The sequence below is a fragment of the Perognathus longimembris genome, unplaced genomic scaffold (assembly GCF_023159225.1).
Source record: "Perognathus longimembris pacificus isolate PPM17 unplaced genomic scaffold, ASM2315922v1 HiC_scaffold_5843, whole genome shotgun sequence".
Classification (NCBI taxonomy): domain Eukaryota; kingdom Metazoa; phylum Chordata; class Mammalia; order Rodentia; family Heteromyidae; genus Perognathus; species Perognathus longimembris.
This window is the reverse complement of record NW_025961315.1, coordinates 130904-136753: the sequence shown is the minus strand read 5'-3', so window position 1 is coordinate 136753 and position 5850 is coordinate 130904. Positions and strand designations below refer to the sequence as shown.

The 5850-nt window shown below is 42.8% G+C and overlaps 1 pseudogene; it reads right to left on the bottom strand.

The window, feature by feature from the left end:
- Positions 1-1748: 1748 nt before the first annotated feature.
- Positions 1749-5578, bottom strand: LOC125345530 (annotated as a pseudogene).
- Positions 5579-5850: the final 272 nt, after the last annotated feature.

The window sequence follows — 5850 nt, the reverse complement described above, 5'->3', positions numbered from 1 at the left end:
TGATACATTGTTTTTTTTAAAGGATAAGGGTGCTAAAATAGAGATTACAAAAGCATATTTGAAACTATAACATCTAAAACAATGCATTTGCTTACCCTCTTCATGCTCTCAGAACTTGAATGGTAAAACGATTTCCTTTAATATTTTCCTAATTATGAGCCCAATAAATGTTTATAGGAGAATGGATATGTAAATCAGCTGTAATCTGTTCAGAATGTTTAATGACTGTGAGCATTTTGGAGTATTTTTTGTTATATTTTGTATGCATCTGTGTAATATATTCCTAGTTATGTTGAATACATTACATAAATATTGTCTGTACACAGATTACATTTACATTTGTATCATGTTTCCTCCATGATCACCAGGTTTTATATAATGAATTTTTTTTCCATGTTAAGCCTTCAGTGATTTTTCAGTACTACACATTTTCCTAACATATGGCTTGGCCATATTCTATTTAATCATCTAACCACATCTCATATTTCTATATAAAAGGTCATGACAAATATGGGGATGTGAACACCTTTGTAAAAATATTGTATATGTGATTTCTTTCCAATAGGTTCCTGGAAATGGAATTACTAGGTCAAAGAAGGCTTGGACATGAATCCTTTTAGAATTTTTCTCTTCCCTTTGGCCAATCGCTTTTGGATAATGTGTGACAGTATCTGTTATATTGCTCTTGTTACATAGGGGTATATTATCTTTTTTTCATTAGTTTGATAGGTAATGATGATGCTGCATTTTATTTATATTTACTCAATTATTACCAAGGTGGAGTACTATTTCATTTGTAGTCATTGTTCTGCATCTGTGCTTTGTTTATTCTTATTCCCCTTGCTCTTTTTCATATTGGGAGACTAGAAATTTTGCTTTCTAATTAGCTTTTAACTACTCCTATATTGAGGCCATTCATACATTCTTAGTTTTGTGGTACTAAATTTTCCCTGATTTATGATATATAGTTTTAATTTGATCTTCTGTTCTGGCATACTGAATCTTTTGTTTTAAAGGGTTTGTAAAATTTCTTAGCAATTTCCTTTTTTATTGGCCCAGTAGTTAAGTTCCATCAAATATTAGGTAAATCTGGATTTTCACATATGTCTATGTAAGGTCTCTCTGTTTTAGTCTCCCCTCCCATCTTTGGGGTTCCCCAGGATTTCCTCCGGTGAAGTCTGTATCTTTTAGCTCTCTTAGCTATATAAAGCTTAATTGGTGTTGATTGTACCCATAAGGTGAGATGTTTAGTTGTGGGGATAGAGAAGCATTTCACAACTTTGTGTTTATCTATCAGTCCGGTATTGAGTCTGAGTTCCTGAGCTGTGGCCTTCACAGAGCAGGCATTCTATGTACCCTTAGATGAGAGAGGAAGGTGACAGGAGATGGGAAGAGGAGACACAACCTTCCAGAGCATTGAGGCTTTGGTAAAGTCTATTTGTTACTGAAATCCTCTGGGCATGTTTCACAGTGGGTACTGAATGACCCTGTCCTAACATTCAGGATGAAGCCTGAGCTGCCACTGAGAGTGGGGAGTTGGGAGGACTTAGGGGGCTCAGATGAAGTCATGGAGGGAGGACCCTGATCTGAAGTGGAGGTAAGACTCATTGAAGTGTGAAAGTCTCCCAAAGACTGTTGCTCCAAGAATATCTCATGCCTGGCATATTGTTTGTTTGACTCTGCCATGTTGTTCGACTCCAAGGGCTTCCTATTCTTGTGGAAACCCTGTTGCATTCTTTCTCCCTTCTCTACCCTTGCCATGGTTCCTCCGTTTGTCCTCTGAGTTCTTGTCTTGTGTTGGTAATGTTGGCTACATGAATCGTCTTCCCCTTCCCGCTGCCCTGGTCATAGTTTATCTCTGGTTGCTTTTCAGTGTCTGCATGTTCCAGACATGGCAAGACATTTACTGCCCTCTGTTGAAGTCATAATTGTCTGCTGTACTGAGTAATCATGAGATTCCATTATCAACGTGTGATAAAACTGTACCTGGTAGCCCCTTTATTTATCTGACCTTATGGCCCTCTTGCTTTGTTAGATGAAAAGCACCCCAAGACTTAATGCTCATACAAGCGCTCTAGCTCTGTTTTCTTTCTACACAAAAATGCCAGAGATCTGAGAGGCAGTTCTTCCCATGAGATGGTAATATCATGGACCCCATGAGTTGTTCCAGCTCCAGGTAGTACTCTACTCTGGCAAATATGGTATATAGAAACACTTCTTAGCTGTTTTGAGTTGATAAAACTAAAGAAATCCATGATTAAGTGATTCAAAAGTTGTGATGAGTACTGACTGGGCAGCAGCCCTGCATTAGGCTATATGTGTATTACTTTGCTTAATTAGCACAGCAAACCTGGGAGGTATTAGCCTGACATTACACGGGAACTCACTGAACATCACACAGCTTGTCAGTGGAGCTGGTCATGTGCCCAGTTCTAGCCACTACCACTTATGAATTGCATCATTAAGACATACTTTGCCCAGTTACTTAGCTAGCCAAGGGCTCGCTGAGAGAATGGGGCAAGGAGAGGTGAGTGATGACTGACTGGATGTAATAAGATTCACTTGTCATGGGACAGTGAGTGTGGAGTTAGTGAGTCGAGATGATGCTGACAGATGTGGCATTAGAAACGGTGAGTAGGTTTTCCAGATGCCATGTGTGACCTTTGCCTTTGTTTCCATCCCGGTCTGGACTTGCAAACTTTGAAGCTGAGCATTGCCTTGTGTGCATAATACCCATCCTGAGGCCAGGTGTCACATAGCACCTGGATCAAGATCCCAGTTTCTACCCAACCAGGATTCCCAGGCATCATCAACCAAGCCAGAGAGAAAGTGGATGCAGGGATTTCCTGTGTAGTCATACTTCTGCACAGGTGGCTACATGTGTCCTAAGTTAAATGGCAGTTACATTAATCATCATTCATCTGGAACTGCTTTCATTTGAACACCATTTCCAAATGATGCTTTAACCTTGATTTTCCACCAAGTCTCAGAAGCATACATTTTATTTCATAGCATTTTTTGTAGGATTACCTAAATTAGTTAGGCCCTTAACTCAGTTCTCCGAGTACCAAAACCCTTTGAAGTCCTTTGTGTGACAAAGCTGGGAGAGTCTGTGCTACCTTCTGCTCACTTCCTTTTTAGTGGAGAGTACCTATTTTTCCTTCTCATTGTCCTGGATACCCTACAGCTTTGTCTTCCTTTGCAATTCATCAGAAAGAGACAAATCATATCTCAGGAGGAAAACGGGGACTTTTGAGGGCTGATTTTCCTTTTGAATCAAAGTAGAGATTTATGGTCCCCCCTGCTTTCCTTCAGGTGTTTAGAAGCTTCAAGGCAATCAGTGCTCTTATCAGTTTGAAGTAGTGGGCTATCCTTCTCTCAGTATTGATTGCTTTCTTTTACAGGGATTCTTTTCCTATAATGCATTTTTCCCCCTTAAGCAGAGGCTCTTGAGATTTTTAAATACATCTCACAAATAACAGACTATGCCATAATTGCTCTTATTCTACTTGTTAGCTTTTTTTAATTGGATGAACAACACATGCCAATTGCAGTAATTAAAAATAGTGGCTAGCTAAAGTTATAATTTAAAAACAACTGCTATCATCCTACTACCCAGAGATAAGTTCTAACCTTATCCATCTTATAAGTTCTATGCAACTATTATACTTCATGCTGTTTACTCATCACATAGTGAGAGACTAATTAATTTTATGATGATGGTGATTTATAAATAATTGCCCACAATTGGGGCATGGAGATTTGAAATTGCAGCCATCATAGGAAAATCAGGCTTTTCTTCTTTCATTTGGAGAGAGAAGTAAAAGATGTATCAATGAAGAATTTGCTTCTAAGTGTATATTTATGTAGGGCCTACTTTCAAGATATGGAAAGTTTCTTTAACTCCTGATTTCATGACTTATTCCTAAAAGTAAACACAATTGTCCCTCCCACTTTCCCTCCTCCAAAATAATCCTAGCTTTGGCAAAAAGTTCTTAGTTAAGTAGGGCACTGGTGGCTCTTGCCTGTAATGCTAGCTACTTAAGAGGCTGAGATCTGAGGATTGCAGTTTGAAGCACGCCCAGTGGGAAAGTCTGTGAGACTCTTATCTCCAATTAACCACCAAAAAGCTGGAAGTGGAGCTGTAACTCAAGTGGCAGAGTACTAGCATTGAGTGAAAAGAAAGCTAAAGGACACTACCTAGGCCCTGACTTTTTTTTTTTTTTTTGGCCAGTCTTGGGCCTTGGACTCAGGGCCTGAGCACTGTCCCTGGCTTCTTCCCGCTCAAGGCTAGCACTCTGCCACTTGAGCCACAGCGCCGCTTCTGGTCGTTTTCTGTATATGTGGTTCTGGGGAATCGAACCTAGGGCCTCGTTTTCAAAGTAATACAATACAGGGGTGCCAAAATCTGGAGGAGGAACCGATTTTAAGCTGCCATCGTACCAGTGGAACTCTGTGTGCAGAGTGCACTAGCGCTGTCCTTTGGATGGTGTTCCTGGTCCTTCCACCACTCGGTTCCTCCTGATCTGGTCAGCCAGCCAGTTTCCACTGCCATTACGCAGGACAAATTTATCCAGGAACACCAACTGGCTTTCTGGACCATAAAACCAGTTGTAATTTGAGTCTGCAATAGCCACTGTTCTTTGAAATCCTGGCAAGATAGTTCTATACATAAAGGCAAAGTGTTGCTTAAGCCATGGATGGCCGAAGTGGTTGATGTCAAAGTGTCTCTGAACAAGAAACATGTACTGGAAGAGCGATCTGGTGGTATAGCTGCCATAGGCAACTCCTTCATAGAGGGGGCCATCCGTCACCTCTCGGAGCAGGACCAGCGATTTCTCCATGATGGTCAGAACTTGTTTGGTCCACAAGTAGGCCTCTTGAAGGTACCCTTGATTCATGAGAATGAGGCTTCCTTTGAGTAAAGCCATGCAGTTGGTGGGCTGGTGATTGTGTAGGTACTGAAAGCCCCATCCTCTCCGGTATGAAGTTTCATACATACAACCTGAGGCATTGGCAATCACTTCAAGAAACTTCTCCTGTTGTGTCTTGCTCAGATAGTTGTACAAGAAGTCATAAGCGTGGCAAGACCCACCAGGGAGTGAGCAAGTGGGACTTCATCCCAAGGCGCATCTTTCACCAACCAAGTAGGCTGCGCTGCCATCCTCTCCATGCAGTCCTTGGCCATGTCGCGGGCTTCGATGTTGTCGGGAAACAGTACACAGAACATTACCAAGGCCCCCAGGTTGTTCCCATAGATTTCATTCCGGCGGCCACTGTAGTCCTTGGGATCCCAGGGAGGGGGAGGTACTCCAAAGGGCTGGACAGCATGGTGTGCACAGCCTCGGTGAGTCGGGCTGCGATGTGCTCATGCGAGCTCGAGGCCCTGAGCCTGCAGCTCCTCCACCTCAGCCCTGGAGAAGTACAGCATAGGGTGGCTTTCATAGTTGGCGTTTGTGAAGGGAATCATGACTTCTGGATTCTCATCTGAGACATAGGCTGACACGAAGCAAAGAAAATGTATGAAAAACACACCGGGAGCTCCCCTTGTATGAGTCCTCATCTTAGCATCAGATCTCCAAACCTCCCAGGCAGCCAAACCATCTTCAAAAGATCCGCTCCCCACCGCGGCTCCGTCCTCCCAGTGGCGGTGGCGCCTCAGCCCGGCTCCTGCCCCTTCCCTTCCCTGTCACCTCAGGGCGCCCAGGCGCCCCCCGGGCCCCTTGGAGCCGAGTCCTTAGCTCTCCAGCCGCGCCATGGGTGCTGTGAGGTCGCTCGCGGGAGGGCGGGAGCCTTACTCGATTTTGAAAACTGTCATTACTTAGTAGTGATTTTTTTGAATTCAAACAT